At 39.0% G+C, this 15,186-nt stretch overlaps 1 protein-coding gene across 2 annotated transcripts in view; it reads right to left on the bottom strand.

Moving 5' to 3' along the window:
* The window catches only part of Hs3st5 (heparan sulfate-glucosamine 3-sulfotransferase 5), a 288,413-nt gene that overhangs the window by 115,890 nt on the left and 157,337 nt on the right, over positions 1-15,186 (bottom strand). For both annotated transcript variants that reach the window (XM_021205176.1, XM_021205178.1), the window contains one exon: positions 4,029-4,133. The gene's annotated coding sequence lies outside the window, so the exon portion shown is untranslated. The remainder of the gene's footprint in view (positions 1-4,028; positions 4,134-15,186) is intronic.

Here is a 15,186-nt window from a genome sequence, read left to right as displayed (position 1 = left end):
GAGATGGAATCTCAGGGTTGTTTTGATTTGCATTTCCCTGATGGCTAAGGATGTTGAACATTTTTTCAGGTGTTTCTCAACCATTCGATATTCCTGTATGAGGTATATTTTCTTGTATCCACAATTCAATGTCCTTGAACCTTAATATTCTTTAAGGCAAATAGAACTCATATGGACTTCTAATTCATCTGGAAACCTTTGGATGAATGGAGCCCTATGAGTTGTTTATAGGGATGGCAGATTTAAATCTCTGTGTGAATCTAGCACAGTACCTGGCACATTAATAAATGGTAGCTATTATTAATTATTATTTTTGCTTTGTGTCTTTTTCACTCATTACTACCCAACTTACCTAAAAATTAAAGAGCAAGGGTATTGGAGTTAGATAGGTTGTGTTGGTTTTAGTATTTATTGCCTTTAGTATTTATTATATTATTAAATATAATAATATTTAATATTATTATAATATATTTATTATTTATTAAACTACTAAGACTCAATTTACCTAGGTGTTGAAGATGGTGAACTATCTCCATGCACTGATTGAACACACACACACACACACACACACACACACACACACACACACACTCACACTCACACACTCACACACTCACACAGATGAAGACCAAGTATCAAAAAATAAAAGTGTCCAGCATTGTGCTTGTTAGTTTTATGTCAGCTTGACATAGCTAAAGTCATTTTTGAAGAAGGAACCTCAGTTGAGGAAACGACTCCCCTCACCAGTCTTGCCTATAAGTAAGCCTGTGGTGTGAGGGAGTATCTCAATGTTGGTGGTACCACCCTAAGGAAGTGCTCTTAGGTTTTATAAGAAAGCAAGCTGAGTAACTCATAAGATGCAAGCCATTCCGCAGCACTCCTCCATAGCCTCTGCTTCAGTTATTTCTTCCAGGTTCTTGTCCTGAGTTCCTACCCTGATATCCCTCAGCAAGGAATGTGAATTGAGAGTTGTAAGATGAAATAATGCCCATCTCCCACCTCCACCCCCCTCCCCGCAAGTTGATTTTGGTCATGGTATTTTACCACAGCAATAGAAACCCCTCAAAGACAAGCACAAAACAGGAACCCCATGAGTAGCGAATACAATGCCTGAGTATTTTCAGGCAATGCTGTCTTACTGTGTGTTGAAGACCATGTGCTTAGGAACACTTTACATAAGGGCCAGAAACCTTTCTCCACTGTGTCTTACTACTTTGCAATGGTACCATAAACTGGCATTGTAAACACCTTATTTTTTAAAGGGGGAGGGGCAGTATTTGTATAGCTACAGTTTACAAAACACCTTTGTAACTGGGGACTATATCCCAATATGCCCCGGATTAGTCACTTGCTGTTATCTTCCTGTAATCATTATCCCTTTGTCCAATTCTTTCATCAAGATGCTTAATAAGTAACAATAATGATCAATGCTACCTCCAAAGGAGGCTATTAGAGACTTCAAATAAATTGCTGCCATCATAAGCTTGTATTTTCAGAAATACTTGACAGTCAGAATTGGACAGATGGAATTGAGCAATTGATCATAGTCTCCCTCCCGCAGTCAGTCTCAGAAGCAGAGGTTCCTCTGGGCAGGCTTTCAGAGTGGACACATAAAGCTGCTCTCCTGGCTTCTCCCTGATTTCTAAGATACTGGTGAAGGTACCCTTGAGGTTACCTGTTCTCATGCAGGCTAAAATATGACTTTGTAAAACAATCTAGTAGCTGGAACTCAAACAATGGATAAACAATAGAATACAAAGAAACAATGGTAACTCTTAAATCTAAATAAAATCTTTATGCTGTATCCTGAGTTTAATGTGCTATTATCTTAATTCAGTAGGAATGCAATTAAGTGCTAAAAAACAGAAAGGACCTCACAGTTTTCTGAGATTGAAACATTTTTTAGTAGTAGAATAACTGAAGCTTATACCTAAAAATTCAATAAATATATTCTCTTCTATAAGGTCAAAACCCAGACTAACACAGTAGGAGATCTTGGGGTGTTCGGACATGCTGGGAAGTACATACGTAATACTAAAAACTATGTACTTACAGGTTGTACTGCTTGTAGTTTGGGTCCAAATAGATAGTTTGCCAAACAGCCATTCCTTAAATGAGCATGCAATGGTCTTGAGTTCCGGTTTTTAACCCAGGGATTTAGATTGGTTAAACAATGAGTTAGATGCAAAGGAACGAAAACAACTACAGATGTTTCTCGTGACACTAAAAAAAACCCAAGTCTGTGGTTAAGCATCCTTGAAGTTGCAGTTAAGTTCTTCCTGTTCTACAAGAAGCTAAGGAACTGGGAGGATTTAGTGAGCCAGAACACAGGCAGGTCACTCCCCTTAAAAGACCTCATCTTTATTATAGTATTGTTAGCATTATGATTTTGATGGCCTTCTCTTATGAGCTTTTAGTGGAACTCAAAGGAAGATCTGGTTTTCCATGATTTGTCATGGGAAGGTCACAAACTTATGAGCATGCCACTTGTTTCATAAAAGACTTTTTTTTACACAAAATAAACTAGAACTAGCAAGCCAGAGATCAGTCAGGGCTCTAACCTCCCATTTGAACATCACTGGAGTGTACTTGGATTTTTCTAACTATAATAATAGTCTACTTTTTGTGTCTTCTCTGCTGTTGTAATTCTTGCCATAGCAGACCAATGATACTTTGGGAAGTTCTTAGTTTATTGATATGGTCATGTAGTTACATTTTAAAGGTGAATTATCAAACAAACAAAACCCCACTAAATATTGTGTGTCTCTGACATTTAAGCACTCATAACTGAATAACATTGGATCAACACTGGTACTGGCTCATTACTGTTTCTGCTCCCAGAATTTCTACACAGTGTGCTGTTTCTGTATCTTTGGTCTTTGTTTTCTTTTATTGTGCTTATATCTTGACCATTGCCTCCCATGAGTTTGAACTATTTGTAGACTTCTTAATTGTATCAGTATTTATGTTTATGTTACAACTATTTTGCCATTCTACTTTAAATCTTCCCCCTAATACTTTACTTAGTCTTAGGAGCAATCCAACTATATGAATAGCATTTGTCTATTGTTCTTAATAGTATGTGTCCCCTCAAGACTTACATGTGGAGGCTTGCTCTCAGTGGGTAGGTCTCACCACTTTGAAGTAAATAGATTATGTAAGTTTTCCTTCGACCATGACTAAATCCTTCAGTGGGTTAATGTCATGATCTAATTGTTGGAACATGTTGAAATGTAGAAGGTAGATATAGGCTGGAGAAAGTCAGCAGTGGAAATGTATCTTTAAAGGATTTATCTTGTCCTGGACCCATCCTCCCATGCTTTGTTTTCTGCCTTCCAAGAGCTGCTAAATGTTTCCTCACCCAGTGCTTCTGCCATAGTCATTTCCGCAGACTCGGAAACATAGAGTCAACTGAGCATGGCCCATAATCACTAAGACTGGGAGCCAAAAATCAAACTTTTTTTTGAAGTTGTTTATTGCTAGTATCTGTCACAGGGATGAAAGCATACCAACACTCTTATTATTCCCACTCTTGGAGATGAGAAAGTTAAAGAATAGAATGTTTTAACATATAGCCTTAATATGATCCACCAACTAGAAATTGGCTGAGTGGGTGATCAAACATATCTATTCCAAATGTATCTGCTTTTAATCTGTTCACCTTCCCTGTCATAGGAGAACTACGAAAAGTGAAGAGTTATTTGGGAATGTATTTCACATAGTACAGACATCAAAGACAAAGTTTTCTATAGTCAAAGAAATAATGATAGGCTTCAGCAAGGAGGAAATAGGAGTATTGATACTAGGGAGTGGGAAGAGATTGGCAATCATGTTGTAGAATATTTAAAAGCTCAAAAGACCAGGGAAGACCTCATGCTCTAGGCCCATGGAGAGGTTCTGCATAGATACTTCTGTGTGCAGGCAAGCAATGCCAAAGTGGCTTAAGAATGCTGGTGAGGCAGCAAGTGTGGATGACTATATGTGGTTGGAAGTTAAAAAGGTCAGAGGGAGGTCCTCCATACACATACCTACATTCAGACACGCCTCAGTCACTTCTGAGAGGATTATCTGGCTAGCGGTTGTCTCATGGCCTCTCCTCACCTCCTAGTTGTCCTGTTCCTCCTTGTGAGCACCTGAAAAATGATTACAACAGTTAGATTTTTAAATCCTTTTCCTTAGTAGCTGTGCTTAAACACACACACACACACACACACACACACACACACACACACACGCACACGCACACACACACACACACACACATACACACATATTTGTGGAAAGATGGTAGACAATATTTTCATCATGGTTATTCTAGTTCTTTTTAAAAAAACAATTTATTGATAAGAGCCATAAATCATAATGTTCAGTTTAACCCTAGAATACAATAAACAGTTACTCATCCTCCTTGATCTTGAGGTGGGTTAAACATGGGAGACTCCCACATGCACTCCAAATAATGTTTTTAAGCAGAACTTCTACTTGAGTTCTTGTCAGCCCCCTACCACACAGTCCCAGTGCATCCTGGAATTATAAGGAAATCAAGGAAGAAAAAGTGCACTCAGTTACTTTGGGGCAGGTCACATGTCCACTCTGCCTACCCAATAGTCAGAGAACTAGTCTCAGAGCTTGTGAGAAGCTGGCATGCTCCCAGGCCTCTAGACCTCAGTAAGTAACAAAACAAAACTCCAGCTACTTAGCTTCTTATTTTGTTTAATAAGCTAGAATTATTTCTCAAAGATCTGAGATAAACAGAAATAATTATAATTACAAATAATTAAAATGCTAAACTGAAGAGGGCTCTCAACATTCATTGCACCGTGAGCTGGTCCCTGGAGGGCAGCTTCTTCAATTAGTTCAGTTTTACAACAAAGGATAAATGTGGCAATCAGTGATTGCAGGTATTCAGTTCAAGTAAGAAAACAAGTTAATTTACTGTAAAATCACCTTCTCTCAACTAGTGGGTGCCCTACTCTCTTTGGTGTTCAAGGTCTGTTTAATTCTAGAATATAGAAAAGCACCAGATAGCAGAGGGAAGAGTAATTCTGCAGTAGAAGCTGTGAGTGGATGCATGCCAGATTCATCAGTTATTTCTACTGGGCAGCAGAGAAGGTAACAGATAACAAAAAGTGTGGCTTTGAAAGGCCAGCCCTACACTGGGAAGATGGCTGAAATGAAAGCTATGTAGACATGGGGACCTGGGTTTGATCTCTGCAATGCACATGCCCTCACACAGTTGGATGGGAGGCAGAGACAAGAGCATCTTCAGAAACCCACAGGTCAGTCAGCCCTGAGTACACAGCAATGCATCCCAAAGAGATTCTGTCTCAAACAAGGAGGAAGGTAAGGACAATCATGTCAGGTTGTTCCCTTGCTTCCACAGGCATATCATAGCACATGTGTGCCTGCACTCACATGTACACATGACACACACATATTAGATAAAAGAAAGTCCTTTCACGCGTATTTCATAAGTTATAAGAACATATTTACTTAATTCACAACCCGTCTTTGATGCTTCGAAGCTAGATCTTGCTATGCAGCCCAGGCTGACTAGCATCAAAATAATAATAATATTTCCTCCTCTACTCAACATTCCTTCCCTATTCTGAAATTCCAATCATCACGTTCTGCACTATAGCATTTACTGTTAGTTTATGCTAGATGGTTGCTAAATTGCATTGTTAAGAACTATTAGAGTAGAAAAAATACATACAGATATATTCATATAGACTCTCAGATATAACCTTAGAGCTATGTATGCCTATATTTTATTAAATGAAGTGGTTTGTGTGTGTGTGTGTGTGTGTGTGTGTGCGCGTGTGTGCTATTCCTCATTATTGTTTAATTGTAATCAATTTTTATTAAAAATTTAAATCATAAATTATTTTGATTTTTTTATTCAGAACTCTTTCTGTAAATGTGTATATGCACACTTGCACTTTTAGAAAAATGCATCCATTTTCCTCTTGTAGTATTAAATGGTTTTATTACTTTAATTTTTCTTAGCTATAATGGGACTAAAATAAATTTTCAGTTATAAGCACATTAGAAAGTAGAAAATGAATGTTTGCATCAAAGTATTCAGTAAACATATGTCTTCATTCAGATTCAACATATGATTTGGCCACCATGACCCTGCAAAGATTATCATTTACTGGATATCACACTGAAGAGATACCTTAAGCCATTTACTCAGTAGAGGAAAACCTCATCAGACATGTGGTGCCAGTGACTTCTGAACAATAAACCTGAAATCATTGATTCTGCTTTTAATGATTACTTATCTGTGTCTTGTATTTAGCTGAAAGGGTTACTTAGATATCCAAAGATATCAAACTTACACACAGTTGGCTAAAGTTTGTTGCTACTGTGTCAGCCATTTTGAAACTAATTAGTTTATAAGAACATTCAGAGAAGGGCGATGAAATGTAATAGCAAGTGGTTCAGAAGCGACTTACCTACCCTTTGTTGATTTCATCTGTTCACTCACAGTTTACATTAGTTGTGACTTGGGGTCTTCAGTACAGCCGTTGTATAAGAGAGTCAAATACTGACATGCCCTTGATGTACTATTTAGGATATATACTATAACACTGTAAGCAGTCTATAGCTAAGAAGAAAACTATGTTGACTACAATGGCTGTCAGCTTCAGAAATTAATTTGGTCTTAATAAATTGAAGAGGACTTGCTGGCTTTAGCAAATGATTCATAACAACATTGTAACCAGAAAATATTTTCCAGAACATTGCTTTTTTTGGAAGGGCCTTCCCTGGAGTGTAGTCAATATACCCAGTGTCACTCTATTGGAGAAAAACTGATTCAATGTCCCTGGAATTAATCAATTGCAAATAGCTACTTGGCCAGGGCTGTGACTTTGTGTTCACTTTCTCTCATCCACACTGGGATTTTGTCTAGTGTGAGCTGGAAGAAAATTTGAATTTAAGTTATGTAAAGAAACAGTGTGATCTACATACTTGGGAAGTAGGAGTATGCAAGCCATGAGGCAGAGCAAGTTTCCTGGTCGATAAACTCTGAGGATCATCTAAACCACTCCAGTACCCAGCTGGAAGGGGTTTCCTGCTGCACTCAAGCACAATCTGTACTGTGTTGAGAATAAAAATCTGTGAAGCCATGTGCACCTGGATATGTATAGCTTTTGGTACTGTTTCCTAGGTTCTGAATATGACCAGGGCAGTGAGTTAAATAAATACTTGATGAGGTCATATTAGGACTATTTTCTAGATGAGTGGGTCAAAGCTTGGAGAAGCTATGGCATTCCTTTTGTCTCTAAAAGTCAGTAAGGTGTGAAGGTAGGAGTCAAAATCTCACTCCAGAGACCCCCAGGCTCCACTTCAGAGGGCTGTTTGAGCACCCAGAATGGTAGGATGCTAAGAACTAATATCACCACCTCTTTCATGTCTGTAGCCTCCTCCTCTGCAAAATGCTTCTCCATCGCTATAAAGAAGACTATAGTTAGCACATTGGTTTTGAGCATTAACAACTAAGATTTGGTACTATAATAATCTTACTATTCTCTTGTTTTACTTCAATTTCTGTTGCCATTATAGTACACTGATCAAAAACAAGTTGAAGAGGAATGAGTTTATTTCAGCTCACAGGTTACAGTCTATCAATGAGGGAAGTCAAAACAGGACTCAACTGAACCTGGATTCAGGGACTGAAGAAGAGGCTGTGGAGGAATGTTGCCTACTGGCTTGCTTCCAGGCCCACATTTAGCTTCTTACCTTATAGCTTCTAGGACCCTGTGGGCTGGTAATTTCCACATCATTCAGTAATCAATAAGATGACACACAGACATGTCCATAGAGTAATCTCAGTTGAGATTCCTTCTTTTTATTTTCAAAAACAATTTTTTATTAGATATTTTCATCATTTACATTTCAAATGCTATCCTGAAAGTCCCCTATACACTCCCCCCACCCTGCTCCCCAACCCACCCATTCCCGCTTCCTGGCCCTGGCATCCCCCTGTACTGGGGCATATAATGGTTGCCTCTCCAACGATGGATGACTAGGCCATCTTGTGCTACATTTGCAGCTAGAGACATGAGCTCTGGTGGTACTGGTTAGTTCATATTGTTGTTTCTCTTATAGGATTGCAGACCCCTTCAGCTCCTTGAGATTCCTTCTTCTGGGTATTTTAAGTTGACAACCATCAATATTAGCCATCATACATCTACTCCTTTTCAAATTGCACCCCAAAACACATTCCTTAAAGCCACAACCTTTCCTTGTTCCCACGATCTCATGTTAATAATATCATATAAAACACACTCATTTAAGAGTTTCAGTAATTTAAAAGCTCTACATTCTCTTAAGAATTCTGAAACAGGGATTGAACTGTGGTGGTTTGAATAAGAAATATCCCCCATAGGCTCACATATGTGAACCCTTGGTTTGCCCTTGGTGGTGCTGTCTGGGGGATAATGTGGAAGCTTTGTGAAGTTCATCCTTGGTGCAGGAAGTACATTACCTGCAGCTGGCTTTGAGTTTATGGTTACATTCCACAACTAGTTTGCTCTCTCTGCTTTGGGTTTGCCGTTGAAATGATCTCTGAGCTTCCTGAGCCTGATTCCATGGCTGCTGCTTGCTGTCAGGCTTCCCCTGCCATGATTGACTCTTATTCCCAAGGAACACTAAGCCAAAATAAAAGCTTTCTTCTCTGACTTGCTTTTGATCACAGTAACGTTTATCACAGCAACTGAAACGTAACACATATGCCTTGCTCTCCAGATTCAGCAGATTTTCTAATATTTTACTAAAACCTGAATCTTTATAGTTGTGGGAGGAGTATTTGTTCTCATCATTCTCTGCAAGTAGTTAAAGCCTTTGCACAGTGCGTACCTTTGGAGATATTGAGAGCAGGCAGCAGTCAAATGGCTAGAATCTTTCTCTTTGTCACTTGGACTGTCCTGTGGCATTGCAGGGTATTTTTGAACTCTACTGAATCTCAAAGACCTCAGATAACATCCGTTTCTGCTGCTTCCCTTTGTTCCCTCTACTTCCTACCTGGGCCCATTCTTTGCACAGAATATGGATGGCAGGTAGAAATTACCCTCCTAAGTAGAGAAGGTAAGATGGTAAGCTATTGATTTTCAGCTTAACATTTTAAATATTAACCATTATCTAAACTCTGGACATCCTTTCCAGACCCAGAGCATTGGAACCATAGCAAAGAACTGCAACAGGCAATCACTGAGGACAAGAGAGTGACATGCAGGAGGCATACCTGCCTTATTAATTTTGTTAAGGTCTTTACAATTCATCCTTCCATTCTTTCCTGGCTACCATCTTACCAGAGGCTATACGATTTTTAGATGATTGGGATGAGACACTTTTGGAGAGCACAGGTCAAGATTTTTTAATTCTATACTTCTTGGAGAGACAGTGGTGCTGTTGGCTGCAACAGATGTTCCTAACAGATAAAGGAGTGGTCCCTTCCTATAATATTATACAGAGCCCACTGATAGAAAATAGCCAGGTGCATCATCGACATTATTGCAAGTGTTAGCAAGGCGGCAGAGTCCATTTGGACGAGAGTCAGGGCTAGTTTTATTTTGCATCAAATTAGGGTTATCATGAAATAAGACTGGTAATTCTTTGAGGAGACGGGGTTTTAGCGTCTAACAAAACCTAGTAAAGTGCAGATGAAGCTGACTGTTGTGACCGGCAGTGAGATCAGACATTTTGTGTTCTTTCGTGTTTGCTTTGGAATGTTAAGCAGGTTGGATTCTTTTTAAAAGAAAACATTACACTCAGAACATTCTCCCATGAAAGCTCTCTTTGACAAAGTGCCATTTTTTGATATATTAGTACATGTCTGCCTACATTTTATATTCAAAGACAGCAAGCAATGTTTGAACAACTTTTGCCAAGCCCAGGGAATTAAAGTACCATAGAGGTGATTCTTTTAATGTGGTTCTATAGCCCATTTTGTTTTTTATGATGTACTTCAGGACAAGATATGGCATTTTCAATTATGTCAACTTATGTTTGAAAAAGTACAGAGCAATTAGATGTGAGTAACAAGAATGGCAAAGTCATCTCACCAGAAAAATAATTTTTAAACACAAAATTCCGATATTTGTTGAGAAAGAGAGTCATAGACATGATATGAATGATGAATTATAAATGAGTAGAAAAATAAGTCAAAGATGCTTTTAATGTAACATTCAGGGAATCAGGAATTTTAGCTACTTCTTAAATACAATATCTACTAAACTATACATTGTCCTCTATTGGAGACACAATTTATTCCTATTAGAAGCCTCAGAAGGAAGATGGAAACTCACAGGTACCCCAAGCCAGCACTTACAGGGTCTTTCACACCAAATGTCCCTCCTGTGTCATCCTTTAGTGAATCTATAGAATGGACATCCTGGCTACCTCCTAGCTGCAACTGTATGCATGTCACCTGTCCTTGCTCATCCACATGCCTTGTTACCTCTCACTTCTTGACTGTGCCAGGCTCTTTCTCCACCCAGATCAGTCAGCTGATCTTCAGATGGCTTTCACTTGTTTGTTGACAGCTGGATGTCACTTGCTTTCAGAAAGATTTCTCTGTCAATTATTTTACCAAGTGTCTCTTTCATAGATCTTCACCATTCAATTCTTACACACCAGAGTCCCTGTACTACCATGACATAATTGCTTCTTTTCAAGGACACTCTTCATCTGACTCAAAGATCCATGATGGCTGATGGTTTTGACCTTTCCTGTATTGTTTGGAACAGTTCTTGGGTTATTTCAAAAACTTTGTTATGAGGAATCATAAACCATTACAGGGAGAATTTTATGAATGAGATGTATTTTTATATTTTTCCCTTTTTGGTGATAGTACAGACTGCTGAACATTAGGAAGCAGATTCCTTTGGTTTTCACATATTAACATTCCCATTTGTCTGCTTCATTCAGCTAGCGATACATTTCCCATGTTAGTCCATGAGCATTCTCATAGCGATGCCCTTCTTCAAAGACAAGCTCAAGTGGGATGATCTGAGCATGCGGGGTGTTACCACAGAACACCATGCTTGGGTTTGAGTTTAACATATGCACTGGAGACCACATGGCAGATTAAATGGACCAGGAAAAATTATGGAAATGAAAGTCTAACACCTGAAGTTTCTGAAGGTCTTCTTTAAATTGTCAAGTCATTATAATCTAACAATGTTTCCATGAGTCCTGTGACTAGAAAAGGAGAAAATTAAAAATGTGCACCAATTACTCCATCAAGGAAATGAAACCAGGGAATAGATAGTTGTACGCACTGTTACCAGATGATGAGGAGCTATAGTAATCAATATTCTTTTGAAAGGGTCTCAAATCTAATGAGGCAGCTGTGGATAACTAAATTATGACCATGACAAATTCAGGGGATCAGTTCAGGGCCCTTAGCATCCAAAATTCAAATAAGCAGTCAGATTGGGATTGCCATTAGCTGACCTCTGCAGACCACCTCTGAAATACAGAAGACATTAGTAAGCAGGTCTAAAGTAACGTCATAGCCTAATAGCTTCCATGTTACGCAGATGCCTTGGCCGGGGGCTGGGGGTGGACCAAGTCCCTTGGCAGTGGCTGTGTGAGACATGGGGGTGGGGATGGGTGGGCAATACTTGAAGGAGGTTAGTGCAATCCTTACTTTAAAAATCACCTAAGAAGTGCTTTTCCTTAAGTCACCACTAAAAGTGCAGTGCGTTTATGGTATGTTATCCTCTACAGCATAAAGTAACTTAAAAACAGCTTTTTATCCACACATAAACTACTTAACACAACTGCTCTTAGCTTTCTAGATTGGTGCTACATGGATGGACTGCTCTATAGAGAGGAGATTCATTTTTTTGTGTGTGGTTTTAGTCTTTGGTGTTTGTTTCTTAGCAGTGTTCCTGTTTTGAAACACATCAGAATATTTTTCCAGGAGCACACAGAGGTCTGTTTGCATTTGCCCTTTTCTAGGCTTCCTGGGGTAGAAAGCATCATATGGCCTGGAGCATAATGCTGATAGTCATGGTAAATGGATTAAGCAGAGAGTGGGCAGTCCCCATTGAGGAGCTGCCACTGCTTTATTGAACTATACTTTCATCTAAAGGATTGTCTGTCCCACCACCCTTTCTTTTCAATGTTCTTGACAGCCATTCTCATCTCAGATGAACTCTGTGGAATCTGAGGTTTCCATACTTTATTTTTGGCAATACATCTCTTATCAGGCCAGCAGGAACAATGTGAAAACATGCCACAGTCATTTCAAATGTCTCCCAACTATCACATTAAACATAAATGATCAATGGTTGCAACATGGCCTCTGAAGAGAGACTTCTTTTCTTTCTTTTCTTCTTCTTTTTTTTTTTAAATCAGGGAAGACATTTAATTTAGAAGTCTGTGGCTCAAGCCTTTGATTCTAGCACTTGAGAGGCAGAAGCTGGAGGGTCTTTGTGAGTTCAAGCCCAGAATATAGTTGACATTTTTTCTTATTTCAGTTATTGAATATTGACTTGAATATTCAAATATTAAATATTGAACAAATATTATTGTTTCAATAAAAAGAGAAATAAATTTGGGAATTTTTCAGGCAGAAAAAAGCCAAGAGAAAGGTTTCAGTGAGTGTTTCTGGACATAGGACACACTCCTGAGACTGGTGACAGCAGGGCGGACCTTCCCTGTCTGAGTGAAACCATAGAGAAAGGTCAGAGTGGGAAGAACCTTATTTCCAGAAGGGTTTTTTCAAGAAAGACAGCAAATGCTGTTGAGCATGTAAATTAGAGAATTTGTAAGAGAAAGCCCTGTGTGCCATGTGCAGAAACTTAGTTTTTATTTTTATCTTCAATCAGAACCAAGAGAACAGTTTGAAAGAGCTAATATTGCTTTCCATTCACGCAGAGCTTTCTGTAGAGATGCACGCCTACTCACAGGTATAGACAACATTCAATCAGACTCCACAGGGAAGAAGATGAAATGAGTTAGATTGGCACCAAAGTCATCACCAAATGCCTACTTAAGGCACAGGCTGAAACATTTCCCCTCACCCCATGCCAAATCCCAAAACAAGAAAGGATAGGATTTTTGAACACATATAGGTTTTTCAAAAAGCATTGAAAAGCCTATTTATAACATGCACTACAAATCCAGTTTTGTATCTTATATTCCAGCTCTTTTCTGTTTTTCACTTACATGATAGGCTTTTTCAAGAAGCTTTGGCTTCCCAGGTGAGTCTTCCATGCCTCCAGAGTTGAGAATTCTGTCTCCAAACCACGCTGTATTCTGAAGTCCAGTGACAGCCTCTCATTTGTAGCCATTGGTACAACCCAGGTTCTTTCCCGAGAGCTTGAAACTTGGAATGTGTTTTTCTATTCAATGTCTGGTTCCCATCCTCACACCTTCAGTCCCAGACCATGGAGCAGCACACATGTCACACCCATATTCAAGGAAGCAAATATGTATGATAATCTTGCTTACATTTTTATGTGAATGAATAGCACTAGAAATAGCTAGTGATAGAAACACATGTCCTGATATCCAGATATTTTCATTTTTGAATTCTTCATAGTTCAGAATTAATCTATGATCACATAGTGTTGAGGTATTAGAGTCACCCAGGGATTTCTAAAATTGGGGCATTTCTAAAGTGTGTGTAGTACTGAAGTAGGTCTCCAGTAAATTTAAGCACTCTGTGGCCACTGATGCAGAGCCAAATGCAGCTTAGCTAAAGTTAGCAGTTCAAGTAACCTTCAAAGGAATGGGGCAGAAGCTTTTACTGTGTTGTAACCACATTTGTAGTTCTCTCTGTTACTAGGGTCTCAAGAACAAGACAAACACCAAGGAGGTCTTGACTCAGATCTGTGTGTCTAGATCTTACTTTACCAGCAAAAGACTTAGTCCTGAGAGGGCTTCTGCTGTAAAAGGAGTCTCTCTTTGGTAAGAGCTGTTTGATACTTGAAAGTCTGTACTTATTTGCCATTTGAAATTATGAACATGCATCTGAGGACTTATGTTTGCCATGATCCACGGGATATATACAAAACTGAAATGATGTTTATCTGTAGCTAGCCAATGTCATGCATTTGTGCATTTATGCTGGAGATAAAAGGACATGCAAAGCCTTGTTCCAAATTAAAAAACAAAAAACAAAACTTCAGCAGTGTCTGTAGCAGTAATTTATTTACCTTAGTTACTTATTCACTGACACATTAAACAATATTTATCCTTACTTTAAAAAAAATGTATTCAAGTATACAGCAGTAGACAGGTGATATAAGTGCCTGACATAGTTATTTTAGATTCTACATGCATGAACATAGGCTGCCCCAAAACAATAATGGAAAATGAGGTTTATCTGTGAAACCAAGAAAGACCAATTTACTTTGTGACATTTCCTATAGAGATATCTATTTGTAAATGGATTTTTAGACCATAAAAAGTGGTACATTCCTAAAAGTGGGACATTTTAAAAGTGAGTGCAATATGCAAGTAGGTCTCCAATTTGGTATTTATTTTGGAAGTTTATGCTCAAGGACTTGGCAGACAGAGTTAGTAATCTATGTACTAACCAACCTTGCACACGACTGATAAGAGTGATGAATGCCACAACAAGGAAAATCATCATGAAATAAAACAAAATCCCCCTAATTTCCTATGCAGGAAGAATTTAGCATTTTAATTTGCCCCCAAAGTCAGGAGAGAAAATGAATGGTGGCAAGAGGAAGCAGAGGAGCTCCCTTCCCCAAGTGGTGCAGCAGTTTCTTCAGACATTGAAACATTGGGAGGTTACATAAAACAGAAGGAGACAACTCAATATAGCTTCAGGGAATCCCTGAAACTCCAGATTCCCGAGACACCTCCCTCTCCAAAAGTGTATAATCAGTTAAGACTTCAGAGGGTCATTTTCAGATAAGACAAGCTGAGAGATTTTTAGACAAGACAAACTGAAAAGGGGAAGGGAGGGAGGGAGGAAGGAGGGAGGGAGGGAGGAGAAGCAGGAGGAGGAGGAGGAGGAGGAGGAGGAGGAAGATAACAAAGGTGAAGAATATAACAATAAAGAAGGTGAAGAAGAAGGAGGAAGATGAGGGGAGGAGTAGGAGAGGCGGAGGAAGAAGAGTAAGAGGAGGAGGAGGAGGAGGAGGAGGAGCAGGAGGAGGAGGAGGAAGAGGAAGAGGAGGAGCAGGAGGAGGA

This window comes from Mus pahari, chromosome 9 (assembly GCF_900095145.1).
Source record: "Mus pahari chromosome 9, PAHARI_EIJ_v1.1, whole genome shotgun sequence".
In the NCBI taxonomy this organism is placed as follows: domain Eukaryota; kingdom Metazoa; phylum Chordata; class Mammalia; order Rodentia; family Muridae; genus Mus; species Mus pahari.
This window is presented reverse-complemented; position numbering and strand designations above follow the sequence as displayed.